Source organism: Ictidomys tridecemlineatus, chromosome 2, assembly GCF_052094955.1.
Source record: "Ictidomys tridecemlineatus isolate mIctTri1 chromosome 2, mIctTri1.hap1, whole genome shotgun sequence".
NCBI lineage: Eukaryota > Metazoa > Chordata > Mammalia > Rodentia > Sciuridae > Ictidomys > Ictidomys tridecemlineatus.
Window position 1 is genome coordinate 128,508,768 of NC_135478.1, and position 19,024 is coordinate 128,527,791.

The window sequence follows — 19,024 nt, forward strand, 5'->3', positions numbered from 1 at the left end:
TATGTGCACATATGAACAAGTAACAACAAATTCCACTATCGTGTATAATTACATGCACCTGAAAAAAAATAATAAAACAGCAGAAAAAATAAAATAAAATGAATACAGCAACTCCTAAAACTACCTTCAGTTTCCTACATTCCTCATCACCAAACTGACAGGACATAGGCATGATCTTGTAGCTTCTGTGCTGCCTTCAAGCTCATCAGAGACCTAGATTTCCTTATAAAGAGATGTATCTTTGCTGTCACAGTAGGGATGTACCCTTCCAGGCTTGGATTCAAATCACAACTCTGCCGAACTTGAGAATGCCACTTAAGTTCTTTGAATTTTCCTTCCCACCTCCGTATGAAGAAAACAGTATTTTCTATTTCACCAAATTGGGGAGGTTAAATGAGGAATGTGTATATAAATTCCTAACAAACATAGTTTAAACCAAATATATTTTCAAAGAAAGGCAATTTAACTTCTCTCCTTAAAATGTTGCCCTTAGGTCTGAATTTCCCATATTCCCCTGCTAAACACAGCCTGTGAAATGGGGATGAGAGTAGGGACTCAAAAGATTCTGCAGTCAAATAAGGCTAAGCAATGCTAGGTATTTGGTTTTAGACTTGAAGACTTGCACTGCTAACTGGCTTTTTGAGGGCTCTAAGTACCAAAATCCCAATGGCCTCATTGAACCCTGAGAATCCCAGACTAATTGGGATTTGGAATATTTCCTTCTTGTCTGATCATCCTCAATTTCTGTTGAAAGTATGTCTCAAGTTTTCTCTTTTAAGCCATGACTTCTAGGACTACAGAGTCAATTCTAGCACCTCCCCCCACCCTCTGTTTGTAACTCATAGAGCACAGTAGCTTCCAAGAATCCCCCTGAGAAATAATTCAAAATACTTTCTTTAATCCTTCTCTACCAGCCAACTCACCCAGTCCTCTGGGGGTTCTTGCAAATGCTGCCTTTGAGCCAGGCTGCCTTCTCAGTCCTCAGGCCCACCACTAATCTCCACTAATCTGCAAGGTGTTGGTGATTAGCACAGTAATTATCATAGTGACAGCATGACAGTCTGGAAAGCATCTGAGCTTCCAAGCTGTTCTTATGAAAATTCTGCCTGAAAAGGTGATGAGAGAGAAGAATCAAGAAAACACTGCTGGGCCCCAAGCTTAACACAAGCTTTTCCAAAAGCCTTTTGCCTTTGGTGAGTCATGACGCAATACCGGGTGATCAACCAGGGATGGTTCTCTTTTGTTAACAAGCCATTTCCTTTCTTTTCCTTTTTTGTACATTGTACCTGATGGAGCAAACAGATATTGAGTTCAATGGAAGGAACTAAATAAGATAAAAAGCAAAAATAGCTTCTTGTTTTGTTTTTGGTACTTCGAGACTCAAATTTTAACAGACACTGCAAGTTTCTATGTGGTAATCAAAGAGTGGGTTTGTAAAAGGTGAGATGAATGTCTGTTGTAATAGAGGTGGAAGGGGGTAGCTGGGAGGAAGAGGAAAAGGCAAACACTGCTTCCTCCTAGAAGAATGTGAAAGAGTTTCTCAGAAGGAGAAGGATTTGCACAGAACTAAAGGGAATCCTCCATTAGATCTATCAATCAAGGCAACTGAGTCTCTCACTGGATTTTCTCCAGCATATAAATACATGCCTAAGTACACTGTAGATTCCAAAACAGCTTTGGGTTTTCTTATTAAAACTCTAAGATGTTGAAGATTATGTCTGCTAGCACGGCAGAAAAAAGCCTTTAGGCAGAAAATCCTAAATAAAAGTGTGAAGTGTTGTAATCCAAGTGGCTTTCAGGAACAGATAGAGAGCACAACACTAGAGAAAAGTTGGAGAACTGGGTTGAAGTCCCTAGAGTGCACACTCATGTAACTGTGTAAACTGGGTTTATAAATGTCATCTCCCTATGCCTCTGCTTTTTCAATTAGAAGGCAGTGACAATACCAACCTATATGGTTTGTGGAAGTGGCTTTGGAGTTGGGCAGATGACATTGAATCCCTACTTCACTGTCTACTATTCATTGTATTTCAATCATCCGAGTTGTATATATTTCTTTTCCTTTATAACACTAGTGATATCACATTTGCTTCATGTGGGATCATTTTATTAATTAAGTATGATCATAAATCTAAGAGTCTATTAGGGCGTGACCCATCAGACCTGTAACAAAGTCACTTTCTTCCTGGCCAGCCAGTACTCCTCTGGCTTGGAGTCCAAGGTGGTTGTTTCTTGTTTTGTGGTATTGCATTCATGGGAGGGGCCATGAATTTTTAAAATTTGAATGACACGCCAGGTATGGTGATGCTCGCCTGTAAATCCAGTGACTGGGGAGGCTGAGGAAGAATGAGCAAGTTCAAGGCCAGCCTCAGCAACTTAGCAAGGCTCTAAGCAACTTAGGAGTAACTTGTCTCAAAATAAAAAAATAAAAACTTGGAGGTGTAGCTCAGTGGTAAATCTCCCCTGGGTTAAATCCCCAGTACTACAATTAATAATAATCATAATCACAATTTTTGAATGAAAGTAAGTTTTGAAGGAAACACTGAGACCCAAACTTGAGTTCTAATCCCAACTCTCAAAAAAAAAAAAAAAAATTAGATTTTACTGATTATACGATCTGGGGCCAGTTATTTTATTTTATGAAACTGAACTACCTAAACTTGGGAAGAAATTCCTACATTCTGTAGGTGGTGACTATCCAAAGATGACTAAGGCTACAGCACAACTTCCAGCAAACCGAGCAGGGGCCAGTGACTGTTCTTTCCCTTCTCTGTTCCACACTTTCCTTGGAGAATATTTTCCCTCAGATCGTCATCTGTGACTGATCTTCAGTGCACTGTGCTGGTATTTGACATTTATCTCATTTGTATGGAGATAGAGTTTCTCCCTGAATGTGTACCTGGGACAAAAGTGAATGTATTCTAATTAGGTTTGAAAAATAAATTGGAGCATTCCAACGGGGCCATCTGAACAGAGCATAAGGAAGATCGATGCTCTCACTGCGGACATCCTGCGCCCTGCAAAGTGTCTTCTTATCAGCTAGGCAAAGTTATGCCATGCCTTTTTCTTTGATTCTCTGGAAGAGTTTCAAAATTACATTTCCACTTCACAGACAAGTATAAAACCGTGACCAATTTTTAACATGAAAGAGATTATATTAATAAAAGGAAAAAGAAATGTATGTATATACATATGTAGCTCATTCATTCACATAAAGCAAACATGCACAAGGTATAGAAAATTTTCCCATAAAAAAAAATAAGAGATCTGAAAATTGAAAACTAGGCTATGAGCTCCAAATGAGATCTGTCAATTAAGAGTCTGAGGTCACTGGCCTGTAGGTATCTTCACTGTGGTCATCTCACTTGCTGCATTTTGAGGAAGTGAAAATGCAACTCATCTGACGAAGGCTTGGGTCTGAAGTAGCACCAGAGAAGACAACTGGCTTTGTTTCATCAGCCTCGGCACTGAAAACCATCATTCCATAGTGTGAGTTGTGATAATTGTCTGCAGTCTGCTGGATCATAGCCAAATACACAATGTGAAAGCTGAATCCCCCCAAAATGCCCTTCAACCTTAGGCAAGACCAACCCTATCCAGCTCCCCAGTTCTCCCACTGGCACAACAATCCCTGCCATTCTGAACCACCCTGGGTCAGAATTGCAGAGCTCTCTCAACGCCACCTCCTATTTCTGTTAAGCCATCAAAGAAAAAGATATTTTGTTCAGGGATGCATCTAAGTATTTTCAATTTCCTAGTAAAAGGCTCTGTTAGCCAGGTGCAATGGCGTACACCTGTCATCCCAGAGCCTTGAGAAGCTGAGGCAGGAGGATCACAGGTTCAAAGCCAGCCTCAGAAACTGTGAGGTGCAAAGCAACTCATTGAGACCCTGTTTCTAAATAAAATACAACATAGAGCTGGGGATGTGACTCAGTGTTTGAATGCCCCTGAGTTTAATTCCCCAGTACCAAAAAAAAAAAAAAAAAAAAGAGTTCTGGTATGGTTTGGATCTGCAGTGTTCTCCAAAAACCTATATGTAAAAGGTTTGGTCCCCAGGTGGTGGCACTATTGGGAGATGGTGAAAACTTTTGGAATTGGGGCCTGATTGGAGGAAGTGAATCACTGGAGGTCTCATCTTGAAGGGTGTATCTTGTCCTGGCCACGTTCTGTCTCTTCTCTCTCTTTCTTTCTCTCTCTCTCTCTCTCTCTCTCTCTCTCTCTCTCTCTCTCTCTCTCTCTCTCTCTCTCTCTCTCTCGTCTTTGTAATGTGGCTACCATAAGGTTACCAGATTTGCCTTGTGCCCTGCCCCAATGATGATTTCCCCCACCGCAGTGGACTCAAGTGAACATGGAAACTTCTGATACCTTGAGCCAAAATATATCTTTCTTCCTCTGTGTTGATTTTTTTTTTTTTTGTATTTTGTCACAGCAATGGACAGCTGACTGTTGTTAGGTAGCCCCTCAGTCATTAGTTGCCACACAGCGGAACAGACAATGAAGGAGGACTGAAAACCCCAGGAAGCCTATCTGATAGGAAAGTGCCTGGAAAATAGGACTTGGGATGTCAAAACCTCTCCCAGGCACGCTGACAATCCCTGGCGAAAAATTATTTTAAGATCATGTCACACCCTGACACGTGGCCTGAACCCTCCCTTTATCACAAAATTGTCACAACCTTCAATCACCCTGACACCAAAACATCAAAACCCTAATAAAGAAAGTTTGCTGAGAGCTTTTGAAAGGGCGATAAACCAATTAGGAATAGGAAGAAAATAGTAACCCAAACAGGGAAATTCAGTTTCCTAAACTCCACTCGGTGAGCACCACACCATCCTCTCTCTGAGGCAGTTTGTACAGTTCCTATGGTGTCAGTAAAAAGCCAAAAACTGGACCTGGTGGGACTCTCTGGAAACTTCTTTGGAAACCCCAAAACACCTGGAGGTCAGGAGGGACCTGCCATCCTTCCACTGTCTCAGAGGACTCACTCTCCCTTGAGAGTGTGCTTTTTTCCTGTTTGCATCCCTTCTAAGAAGCTCATGCCTGCAACTCTGATCAACACATCTGAAATTTTTCTGGCATGATGCCAAGAACCAGGGACCTGTAAGGGCTGCCTCAGCTTTCAGGCATGTCTCATGTCCTGTAATGCTGTTGCTGAGGTCCTGAAATGTAGTTACTAACTCACAATCTGTCCTTCTGCCTAACACTTCTTCTAACCAAAATCACCAGCATCAAGAGCACCAGCACACACACACACACACACACACACACACACACACACACACGCACGCACACATCCTTTTTCAAGTCTTTATGGCTTTGGTTTGTCTGAAATGTGTTATTCAGCTTGGGAAATTTCTACCTATTCCTCAGAATATCACCTTGAAGAGAGGCCTTCTAGCTTCTTGCTCTTGCCAGAAGCACACGTTGAGGGCTCAGTGCTCTCAGAGCCACCACAGCAGACTTGTAAACAGCAGCATCCTCTTAGGAGTCTCTGTGAAGCCAATGACTGGCGTCTCAGAACAATGATAGACATGTAGTGCAGAAAGGAAGGAATGAAAAAAACAAATCCATTCCAACATTAGAAGGAGAATAATGGGGATAACATTCGTAATGTTGATACTGGAATATTCTCTATGCTCATTTTGAAAAACCTCCGACTGTGTCACACCAATTCTGATTGCTTCCACTGGAACCTTTTTCTAGAAATATATCATTTTGTAAAAGAGGGTTATTTCATGAATAACAGGAAGTGGACATAGGCCAGCGGCTTTCTTCATGCTTTGCAACCTCTAAAATATATTAGGGAAAGGAAAGAGGTAGGAGTCTGAAACTCTTTTTGGAAGATTTCTCTGAGTACTTTTTGTTAACAACAAAATGTGCTACAGAGTTATGTTTGACATAGGCAAACGGTTCCCTGGAGAGTCATTAATAAGCCCTTGTGGGATTGAAAGCTGGAGAGAAATAGTAAATGAATTGTGAGGAAATATTAAATCAGTAACAACCTCATTTATGGAACATATGCGTTATTCTAAATGCTAACAAAATCTCATTTTTGTTAGAAGGCTTATGCCACTATAAGGACAAATATATATAAAAAAAAGGAAAAAGAAATATATTTCCAAAATTTCCAGATAAAGAGGGGAAAGTGACATTCCTTCTTTTCTTAGACCTTTTCCCTTTGAAAATTTATAATTGTAAGTCCTTTCTGTGTCCCTTTGAGATGTATGTAAACCTTTTTAAAAGCTAAATAAGCCTCTCTGCAGTTTTACAGCTAGAGAAGCTTTTCCAAAGTGCCTGGGAGCCATCTCTTTGAAATGTAAATGTCAAGGAAGTTAGTGCCCCTATCTCCCTGATTTGGGGTGTGGGGAGAGTGAGATTTTAATAAGGTGACTGACTCCAAGTTCTAAAACTTGCTGCTTGTCAGAGAGATATGAAAAGTTCCTTTTCTCCTCTAGTAAAGGCAACTAACACAGAGAGATGGCTGCTTCAACTATCAGGTAAATTTAAAAAAAAAAAAGTGACAAAGAGCACTTAGCTCCTCTTGATTACTAGTTGTTGTTCATCCTGGGAAAAGGGTGACCTTTTCTTTCCCTTCTCCTTCCCCTCTTCCTCCCTTCCTTCCCTTCCTTCTTTTTTTCCCTGTTTTTCTCCTATTTTTTTCTTTTATGTGATCTCTTTAGCAAGTTCCCTATGCAAAGTTTTAACACTTCTTTTAAAAAAAATTATTGAGTTGTAGATGAACGCATAGTATCTTTATTTTTTATATGGTGCCGAGGGTCCAACCCAGTGCCTCACACATGAGAGGCAAACACTTTACCACTGAGCTACAGCCTCAGCCCCTGAAGTTTCAACACTTCTTTGAGTGCAAGTATTAATACTTTTCAATATTAAAACTCTTTTTTTTCAACATTTGTGAAGAGGTTTTTCTGGATTGACAGATTTTTCTTCTATGTATTCCTCAACATGATCAACCAATTTCTAACTTTCTATATTTTAATAATCTAGGCACTTATAAAAATAGTCAAATTTAAGTTTATTTAAAAACTAATAGACATAACAAGAAAAAATTTTATTCATACAATAATCCAGATAATCCAGAAAAGAATGGACTTCAAAAATCCCCATGGCCTAGTTACTATTTGTATGCTTGCTTCCCAAACAACAACAACAAAAAAGGTGAAATGTACTTATATGTGCCTTTATATATAGGTTTTTACAAAATATATACGAATATATACATAGGTACATATGTAAATAAATCGGTATGGAGCCTTGTGTAGAGAGTGGCTTTGCACAACACTTATGGGCTAATATTTTATGTCAAAGTTGAAAATATGTATCATCACCTTTTTCTTTTCTTTTCTGCTCTTCTTTTCTTTCTTTTTTTTCACAAATTGTAAATATTTTATAAGTCAAGTATTCAAAATATTTAAATTTTGATTTTTCCTGGATGAAAATCAGGATGATCAAAATTGTAATTTTTGGTTTCTTTTCTTACAGGGATCAATGGTATCCTTGACCTGCTTTTTACAACTACAGCACTGATTTCCTTTGACTCCTTCAAGAATCTTTTCCAGCAGCAGTGATATAGTTAACTAAAGGGTCAATAGGTACCTGGTTCTGTGATGAGGCGCTTTGACCACAGAGACCATCCAGCTAACCAAAGTCCTATGAAGACAACATGCTCTAACACAAATGACTAGATTGTCTAGTCAAATGAAATCAATTACTCAGAAGGCAGCCTTACTAGTAATTTCAAGAACACAAATAACCGAGAAACAAAAATGAAGTCAAAAGAGCTTGAGACATTCTTTGTAGATCCCCAGCTCCATCCTTCCCACTTTGGACACATACTCTCTGGTCCAGGCTAATTTCAATTGTGGGTCATTTCTTAGAGTGATGAATATTTTTATTCATCTATAAGGTTTTTACCTTATAGAATGAGAGAGAGAGAGATGTATTTGATATGACTTTCTCTGGAGAGGGAGCTCTTAAGAATCCATAGACGGTTGGTTTGTTTTCTACAAAGAATCTTAAAACAGAGACAATAGACTATTAGGATTCTACAGATATGGATTCTGCTTTGATCAAATGTCATTTCTCTCATTGACAAGAGATCAAATTACTAAGTTATGTTTCCAGAGAGTCAGGCTTCTTTATTCTTCAAGGTTGAATTGGATACAAGCCAGCTGCTCAACTTTTTTTTTTCTCTGGAAGGTAACCAGACTAGATGAATTTCTCCACTATCAAGTAGCTGTCAGAACTTACCTGTCTTGTCTGAATCTTAGCTGTAAATATCAGCATCTTCTTTTCTGGATTTCCATCAACACCAATTGTGATTACTGAAACCATAATGCAAATGCTTAAATCCTTTCAAGTTTTAGCATCTTCTATCACCCACACATGAAAAGACACCAAGCATAGAGAAAAATTTCAAGTCATCACATACATCAAATTACCTAGAATCTGTTTGTTTGCTTTGAATGCATATTTAGGCCCCAATCTTTGATCTACTAAATCAGAACTGGTGGTGATTGAATCTATTAGGAAACTGCATTTAAAATTTTCAGTATGATCCTTATGCATACAAAAGTCACAGACCATCTGTTTAAATATGAGCTAAAGTTGGCGGAATGTACTGGTAAAAATCACACACAATGTGTATTAAATGTGTATCCCAATGCTCAGAACATAAGATACTCTGAATGTTGATGATTTTCATGATAAGACCAACCAGTCAATTGTTTTGTACTGTGCTCTTCAGAGGTTGACCTAATCAAGGGCTCAACCTGTTAGGTCAGGAGCCATCATTTATTTGGAGATAACAGAGGTAAAAAAAAAAAAAGTAAAATATTTTGACCCATAGCACCATTTTTTAAAATAATCTTCACTCAGCAGAAATTTATAGGGACCTAGAGGCTGCATACATTTTGATGATTCTTTATCACCAAAGCCCTGTGAACGAGGTGCTGGAATGAACTGCCTGCCATATTTTGATGGGACATTCTTTAATCTCTTAGAGGTGGGATATGCAAAACCTGGATGTTAGGGAACAAGTTTAAAGATCAGCTATCTTATATTTCTTCATGTTTAGTGTTGAGGCAGCAGTAGACACAAGGAAAGAGGGCATGGTCTTAAATCTGGACTTGGGTACTGTGTGCCTGAGGCAAGTTTCTTTCCTTTCACTTTTGTAGAAATGATATTTCATTCACTTCCTGAAAGCCAAGGAAGGAAATTTACATGAAAATATCCCAAACAGTATCAACACAGAGTAGGCAACCATGGAAAACTTGTTCCCATATCCTATTAAATTACATCAAAATTATTCAACAGAAAAATATTTGACCTCCATCTTAAATACTGAGTTTTGGCTCCAATTGATTCTTTCATTGCTTTTCTTCTGCATTTATCACTGAGCTATACTTTGCTCTCCTGGTTCTGGTATTTGTTTGCATGACCAATCTCTTCCTCCTTCACCCATCAGGCCTGTACCAAGCAGATCCCATATACCTGCTCCCTCTTAGTTCTCTACCTTCAGATGCTCCAGTCTTAGCTGCCTCATTTTCTTTATGGATCTGATCTTGCTGGTTTCCAGAGGAATGTTTTGTTTTTATGCTTAATTGAATGGTATCACATTATCCAAAGGTAATTTAGTTATTTGAAAGTTTTGGCTGTATACTTCAAAATCTCTATGATACATATTTTATTTTTAAAAAAATATATTTGATTTCTTCAGACTTATCAATATTTTATTTCACATTTTTTCAAAACTCAATTTCCAATTTGTTAAGCATTGAACTTGGAAACCATTGATTCATTTTTGATGAAATTTATCCAGTAATCACTATCTAAGACTGCAATTAGTTTTAAAAATTATCCAAAAACTTTTTAAGAGAAAAAGTAATTGCCTCATACCATACCCAAAAATTAAGTCAATGTTGATTATAAGAATAAAGGTAAGCACTAAAATGATAACATTTTTAGAAGAAAAGTGGAGAAAAATGTCCGTGTCTTTTCAGATATGACTCCAAAAAGAAATAAGCCATAAAAAAGAACACAAATGGATTAAAAAAAATGTAAAATTTTGTGCTTCAAAGGCATGGAAAACAAGCCACAAACTGCAAATTTGCAAATCATATGATTGATAAAAGGATTACAAAGAACTCTTATTTTTCAATAACAACAAAAACAAATCAATTTAAAATGACGAAAATATTTTAATAGGCCCTTCATCACAGATGATAAACACATAGATGCTTAATATTGTCAGTTGTTAGGAAAGTGCAAATTAAACCAAAATATCATTGAACGTTTACTAAAATAGTTACCATTTTAAGAGCCGACAATGCAAAGTGCTGACAAAGGTGCAGAGAAGGAAGAACATTTGCACAGTGCTGGTGGAAATATAAAATTACACAACCACTTTGAAAATAGCTCAGCATTTTCTTAAAAGAGAAAATATAAACTTACCATATAGAACCCAGCAATTCTACTCCCAGGAATCTATTGAAGAAAAAATGTAAATATGTCTACATAAAAATGTGCACATGAGCATTCATGGAAGCATTATTCATAACAGCCCTAAATTGGAAATGATCCAAATGTCCATCAACACTTAAACACATAAGCAAAAATGCAGCATCTGCAATTTATTGAAAACTATTCAGAAGTTGAAAGGATGCACACTAGAACATGGACGGACCTAAAAACACATGCTAAATGAAGGCACCCAGATGCAAACAGTACATATTATGTGATTTCATTTACATAAATTGCCTAGCACCCGGACACTTTTGAAGACGAAAGCAGATTGGTGTTTGCTAAGGAAGGGAGCAAGGACTAACTGCAAACACACAGAAGAAAAATTTTGAGATTATGAAAAATCTCTAAAACTGGATTTCAGAGATGATTGCACCACTTCATAAACATACTAAAATAATTAAATTGTGCACTTAAAATTTATTTCATGATATGTAAATTATACTTTAGTAAAGCTGTTTAAAATTAACAGAAATAAAGGAAGCAAGCAAACAAGAAAGAAAGCAAAAGGAAGAAAGGAGCTGTGGAAAAGAAATCTACTAGAGTTCTACCCTTGCAGGCTGCCAGTGTCTCTTTATCATTAGGGTCTATCTCATCAATACTTAAACTTATCCTCACGTCTTTGTCTTAAAAATATCCTTCCTTTTCACTGTCTCTCTACTCCCATTCATATGATCTCTGTAACCAGACTCACACTCTCTTCCTTCCTGATTTCTTTCTAACCCCAAATAATTTGCAATCTGGCTTCTGGCTTCATTTCACCTAAATTGTTTATTTCTTAAGTCATAAATGACTTTCTTTCATTGAATTAAATGGATTTATTAAGGCTTTTCTTTTTGTATAATTTGTGTAATTTCTGATGCTGTCGACTTATTTAGCTTCTGTGTAAAACTCTGCCTCTCTTGGGTTCCTTGATATCAGACATTTTTCTCCCTCATTTTGGGCAAAAGTGTTGGAAACATTAAATGCTCATCTTGTGATCATCTTTCAGTGTTGGTTGAATCTATCCGAGGGCTCTTCTATAACTCTCTCCTTCCACATGTGGTCTCCAGTTTTACCCCAAACTGAATCATGTCTGTTCTCCTCCCTTGCCATCCACATGAATAGCTTCGCTTCACCAAAGTCAGGTGCCCAAACCAGAAATCTGACATCATCTTGGCTACTTTCCTTCCCTTCAATGCTCCACATCTAGCCATTTACTAAATCCTGCTAAATCTCCCTTCTAAATACTTATTTCATGATCTCACTTCTCCTCTGTGTAATGACTACCATGACCCCATGCAGGAGACCACCATTTCAAATCGCCTGAGTCTTCTACCTTGTGCCTTCCTCCATTCATTCTCCAATCAGCATAATGGGCTTCAGTCTTGTAGAATCACCCTTCCTCTGGAGTGCCAGAGCTCTCTGTGCTTCTCCTATTATGTTATTTTTCATACGAGTTGCATGCTACTCAATTAAATGTAAGATCTGTGATAGTGAGGTCTATGCAGACCTAATTCTTCCTTGTATCTACAGGGTCTCCCACATGGCAGCATTTCACATAATGCATAAATTGAAAACAAAGATTTTTGTTGTAAGCTCAAATGATTCAACGGAGTGATGCAATTAAAAGAAAATGTCTCACTGGGAACCTCAGCAGCACAGAAAACATGTCTGCACAAGAAGGAATAGTCCTGTCCTTTCTGGTCCCCACTGGTTTACTTTCAGAGTCCCAGCAGTAACAGAAACAAGTCCATTTCAGATCCAATGTTTACTCTTTCTGGTGGTCAGACTATGATAAATGAAGAAAGCTCCCTAAGGAATGGGAATATTTAAAAGTAATTTTAAGGTCTTGTATGTATATTTCTTTTTCTTTGCTACAAGGTTTATGACAAAAGCCACTAGAGGGAAGTTAAGGACATATTGATTTTAGTTCAGGAAGAACTTTATATCAAAAGATATAAATATATATAAACATATCAGAGATGGAATAGAATGATTTTGATTACTAGTCAGTGGACGTGTTAAAAATATTTGAGGTAATATGCTGTAATTTGGCACAATATCGGCAAAATTTTTAGTATTAAATGGAAACATTGATTTAGGTGACTAATAATCTTTCTTTGAGTCAATAGTATCTATGGTAAATCAGGAAATTGTTCCTAATTGCAAATCAATAGTTACATAATGAAGTGATCAGAAATATGATCTATTAATATAATTCCAAATTGCCTTAAGAAGTTAAACTTTACCCAAACAGATTTTATGGTGAGCTAACAATAAAAGTAACTTTGTAAATGCCAATATGTGAAACTTATATATGTGATTGATAATTGAATAAAAGTCAGAGAAGAATCCTTTATTACCTTGGAGAATTACCTCAAATAAATATAGATTTTTTAGAAAGTATAAATGCTAATATTTAGATATAAGAAAGCCTTTTCTGACTAATAAAAATAAATAAATGAAGAAACTAATAAAGCATATTTGGAAAATTCTTATCCTGGGGATAAATATTACAGAAAATAAAAAAGAAATGTTTACCAATATGCTGTGGACAAAATAACTAATGGTTATACCAATGGAAATTAGCAATGTATACATGCCTGAACCAAATGCTTGGAGGTGAGCAAGGGAAAAAACTGCAGTTAAAATGACATTTATGTAAATTATAGTACAATGTAAAAAAAAAAAATAGCCAGGAGTCAAAGAATGGGGGTCTTTTAGAAGAAAGGTGGAAAAGGTCTCCCTTCAAAGAGAACCAGGCCCTAACACCTGCTGAGAATTCCACCCCACCCTCCCTCTGGGAGTTCTTCCTTGTCAGCAGTCCTGTGGAAAACAACTGAGACTTTTGAGTGTTGGACGCAAAATATGATAAAACTTCTATGCAGATTCTTTGTTTCTTTTCAATATTCAGGGGAGGAAGAAACAAAGAACAGGATGAAAGTTAATTGTTTCATGTGAAGTAGGGGCAGTTAGGATCCCTGAGGCTTTGCCTAGGAGATAATCCCAGGAAACAAACAGTCAAGGATCTTGCAGTTTCTATTTTTAAAAGGATCTGGCCAATTACTGTTGACAAGCTCATGAATATGATAATTACCTCAGCCTCCCGTTTCCTTCTACTCCCCAGTTAAAATCCTCCATATGCATTCATCTCTAACACTCTCTCTCTCAAGGCCCTCGCCATGTTTTCTGCAGCATAAGTTAAACTCTCAAGTTGTTAATACTGAGCCCCTGCTGCTCATAATTCCTGTCTATTGCCCCCTCAACTGTTGGCCATTTTTATCTGATAAACATACTCACCACTGGCTTTGCAAGCAGGACATTGCAGTTATTCATTTATAACCCACAATTTATTAACTCTGTTACAGTCATGGACATAAAGGGTTTGGGTGTGATTCCAAAATTTGCTGTTCCCTTTGAGATTTATTTCAAGGCACTTTGTGACCCTATAACTTTGAAAGGCCCATATAAAAGAAGGTTTATTATTGGAGCTCCAACCAGCAGGGTAGCTTTCCTTATAGCCTTGGCAGTGGTTCTATGAGAGATTTCTCTTTTTAGCCCTTTCTGTGGAATAGATTTCAGTTAAAATTTAACAAGTGCAAACTCAAGCAAGCAGGAAGTGTGTGTTAACAAAACATCATTCCACGAGTTTGTCTCTTCTGAGATAAAGTAATGACAAGTCTTAAGAAGCAATAAGATACTACAGATGGCAGAGAGTTTTTCAGTTATTTATATATTTAAAAAATAACTCCTATTTCCTAAAGACGCGCGTGAGAAAATGGTAGGATTGATTGATGAGGAAGATTTGCTGGCAGTGAAAATCTGGGGGCTTAATTTTGCAGATTCCCTGTAATTTTCTTTCTTCTTATAAAAAATTATCTTTGGAATTATAATGAACATAGAATGATTAAACTGAAAATCAGCAGCAGTCAGCGGCAGCAGGTGCCTTTTGGCCATTTACCTATGATGGGTATCTACTGTGTGAATTAAGGAGCAACAACATTTCCATTCATCATCACAGTTCCAGTATCCAGCTTTACCAAAGGCATGCATGGTCATTAGATTGCAATCAGTTTAATCCTGTTATCAATAGTGAGGATACACAGCCTTTTCCAGTTAGTATGGAAATACAACTTTCTTTTGCTTATATGATTGCAAGACTAAGAGTAAATCATTCCAATACAACAGCAATAAATAAAAACAAAATATTTTAAAAATCAATTCATCCATTTGTCTTTATGTGAAAATAATTTATTGCCATAAACATTTATGATTATAAATCAAAAACACTAGACCCCAGTCCTGACAATTAGTCAAACTATCACTGCACCAAACTCTTTCTATCAAGCTATTGAGGACAGTGACCTTGTACTCAGAGGATTCCATACGAATTTTGGAGGAGAAGATAGCCTTTCCAAGGAAGGAACAGAAATTTCCTTGAGTCACTACTAATCCCAAAGTCCTGTATACAGAAAATCCACTGAATGCACACATCCAGAGGTGACTGAGACAACAAGTCTTCACCATTACATTAAAAAACTAAAACTCATAGATTTGTTCATAAGAATTATTAACTTTTTGTTTCTATTTTATTGATGATGATAAAATATTTGCCATAGACTGAATGTTTGTGTCCCCTTCCAAAGTTTATGTCATGAAACCTAACCCCCATGTGATGGTATTTTGGTTTACCCATGAATGGGATTCTAATTCTCATAAAAGGCCCCAGAGAGCTGGCTTACATCTCTCATCATCTGAGAATCTTGTAAAAAGATGACTCTGTATGAACCAGAGAGTGGGCCCTCACCAGACACCAAATCTACCCACTGATGCTCTAAACTTGGGCTTTCCAGCCTCAGAAGTACAAGAAAAAAATTATGTCATTTATAAGCCTTCCAGCTTAATGGCAATTTGATACAGCAGCTCTCATTGACAAAGGCAAGATCTTAAAGCATGAAAAACCCCCACATAATGCAGCCTTATTGCATAATAACATTGCTCACATTTGCCTGTGTGTTGTGATCACATTCATTCCCAAAATTATTTTAATAGTAGTATGCTAATGAGTAAATAAGTGAGGCAAGCTTAGCATGTAAATTGTGGATTTGTACCAAATCGCTTTGATGTATACTGTTCAAATAAATGTCTGACATTTGTTAATTTGACAAATGTTTTTGAAAGCCTTCTCTGACCTGAGCATTGCTCTGTACCTGGCCCTGGAGAAATAGGGCTGAAGGTGAAAACATGGCTCCTACTCTCATGGGAATATATATCCTCATGAGCCAGACAGGAAACAAATTAATTTTAATACATCAACACATTTGGTCACTCTTTTATTTAGTGGAAAAGTAGAAAATAGTGATATATGCTGAGCAGGACATACTGTGGAGTGGATGAGTGGGCGGAAGAGCAGAGTGAGACTGTCTAGAACATTGTCTCTGAGTGGCAACTGATGAGAGGAAACTATCAGACATGCATGTCGTAGGAAAGATATTCACTCCAGGAACAGCTTCTAGTCTGATGCCCCCATAGCAGAAATAGAAAAATCTAACCAAAACAGACACTGGGATAGAGTGTCAATGGCTGCTAGCTCATGACTCACAGGGAATGAAGTCAGATCAGGAGCAGTATGTGGGGGAGGGCATAAGGAAGCCTGTGGGTCATGCAAAAAGGTAGGGAAGAAGGTAGAAGAAGCCTCTGGGCAATTTTAAAGTGGAAAAACTGTGAAGTGAATTTCATTTATAAATGATATCCTAGGCTACTCTGGAGACAAATTGTGTAGGGGGTCAAGGGAGGAAATAAATAAGCAAGTGAGGTAGCTATTGCTGACATCTAGGTGGATGAGGAAGAAACTATTTCCTGAGATAAAATTGTCAATGGGGAGAAGTGCAAGAATGCTGAATATGTTTTAGAAGTAGTGATGCCACACACACATACACACACATATACACCACACACAAACACACACACACACACACACACACACACACACACACACACACACACACACATGCACTTTAGCGAGGTATCTCCAGAAACTCAGAATCAATAAGATAGATAGATGAATGGATAAATAGAAAGGTATAAATGTGTAGACGGGGTTTTATTAGAAAGGAGAGGGCAAACATGTTTATGGATGCTAAGGAATCCCATGATCTGACATCTATCAGCTGGAAACCCAGGAAAGCCTATAGTATAGCCTCCAATCTCAGAGTCCAAAGGCCTCCTCCCATGTTTTGTTTGATTCAGGTCTTCCATTGATTGGATATTGTTCATCCATGTAGGGAACAATCTGTTTTACACAGTCCACTGATTCAAGTGTAAATCTCATCCAGAGACAGCCCCCAAGACATACTCAGATTAATGTTTGATCAAATATGTAGACAACTCTCCATCCAGTCAAGTAGCCACATAAAAGGAACCATCATGTGCTCTATACTGGAATTTGGGGTAGAATTGGGATGAGAAAAAGTGTCCTATGATAAAGGTTGTGTCATTCCCTATATCATTCCCTTGCTTTTCTTAGTTATAAACTAAACACTCTAGGGAAAAAAAGGCAGAGGAGAGAGCCAACTTAGGAATCTGTCCCTGTGCCACTTGATGTCTATCAAAGAAGTGATGAATGAGCACATTCAATTATTAAGTGCTTATCAAAATGGATGAAACGTAGCAATAAAGAGATTAATTTAGGATGGACATCAATGGACACACATACACTGGGTCAATGATTTTGAGGTATTCTCATGAGACACTCTTCCAAGTTTGTCATTCTTTGTATTTGCCATTGATTTTCAGAAGAGAATTTTACATTCATAATCCATAAGTCATATACAGAAAGAACAGCTGACAGTAGACCTGTACAGAGACATTCCTCTACATACATCAGAGGGCATAGGTTAAGTCCTCCTTCTAGCATTTAATTATGTGATCTTGGTCCATATCTTTTTTAAAGTTAAATCTTCAAGTATTTCATGATGGAATTTTCCAATTAATATGCTTATAAAACTCAGCTCTTTACTGCACATGATATATGCTCAAGAATCTCCTATGCATCCTACCGGTAACCCCTTCAGCAAATCCATGTAGTAAGCATTACTGCTCTCAGTTCACCCAACTGGCAAGTGATTTGCATATGCAATGTGTTAAATTCAGGATCCTGCAAACTATTGGGGAAAAAAAAAAAGCCTTAACTTAAGCTGGGGAAATACACACTTAGGAAAATGAAGCTAAATAAAAGGGGTTGAAAATAAAATTTTAATGAGATGCCTTTCAGGTAATTGAAGATCCATAGTGGGAAATCATCTAGAAATAATCTTTTGTGATAATGTGTAGATGTTGTTTTATTATTCTGAGCTTTAAAGCTGTTCAACTCTCCAAACTAATAAAAAATGTAAAAAAAAATAAAATAAATAATAAAAAATAAATAAGGTGAGCGTGTGGTTTCAGGAAATTCTTACCTCCTCACTGTTTTCCCCCATGCTTTCAGATGCTTTGTGTGCTCTTTTTCCTGCCCCATACCTTTTAAAAGGTACTTTCATGGGTAAAGAAAATCCAGGAACAAGAAATATCTTAGTTTGAATAGATTTGTAAGAAATTGATTTAGACTAGGTATGGTTTGAGATTAGGGCCTACCATTCAACTAATTAATTTAGAATCCTCACGGTCCATCAGCTATACATACAATTAATAGCTGCAAATGAGCATAAATAAGAGGAAGTAAATTAAAATAAATAGAAATCAAATACAACAATTATAAATTCTGAAAGAAATACAGGGTTTTTTTTTTTTAAATCACATTTAGAACAGTTAATACATTATCTTCCCCAAAGAACAAAAGCATATCCATAATTCTGCCAGGAGACTGGTTAATAAAATTCACCCAAGTTCACAAAATATATGTGAAAGTCAATCAAGGCAAAAATGTTGGTGTGATGAGAGTAGAAATCTGAATGAAGCTTTCAGGATGACTTCTAAGCTCCCATTAATAATCAGGAGGAGATACAAATCATTCCTAAGGGAATCTAGCTATTGAATTAAAAGGCTCCTTTTCTTTTTTAAATTTGATCTGTGTGCTTCCAGATTTAAAACAGTTGAAGAGGGAAAGTCCTCTGTAAGCCTGAAAATTCAAAGCAAATATTATCTTTGGTCATTGCCTACCTCCATACCTTGTATTCATGGACAAACTGGAAATTTATTTATCTGAGTGCATGATCACACCAATTTCATCTCTTAGTTGGGTCAGATCATAAATAAGGCTACATCAGCTGAGTTCAGCCTCTAAATATAAGTTTTATGTTTAGTCTAAAAATATTTAACTCACATGAAGTGCAAAAGGTCCTGGATTCTGAAATATATTTTGAAATTTCCTTTGTGGATTGAAATGACTTTGTGCTTTAATTCATTTCTTGTTCTGCAGGGGAATGTGTGAGGAAAACATTCTCACTTTTAATGAAACTGTCATGGGAATGAAACCAGCATTTTTTTTTGTTTGTTTAATGTAAAG

General features: G+C 37.1%; 1 long non-coding RNA gene across 1 annotated transcript; it reads left to right on the forward strand.

Moving 5' to 3' along the window:
- Positions 1-1,060: 1,060 nt before the first annotated feature.
- LOC144370076 (uncharacterized) lies at positions 1,061-11,524 on the forward strand. The gene is made up of 2 exons (XR_013430031.1): positions 1,061-1,193; positions 7,501-11,524. It is a non-coding gene; the product is annotated as an uncharacterized LOC144370076 (long non-coding RNA).
- The last annotated feature ends 7,500 nt before the right edge of the window (positions 11,525-19,024 follow it).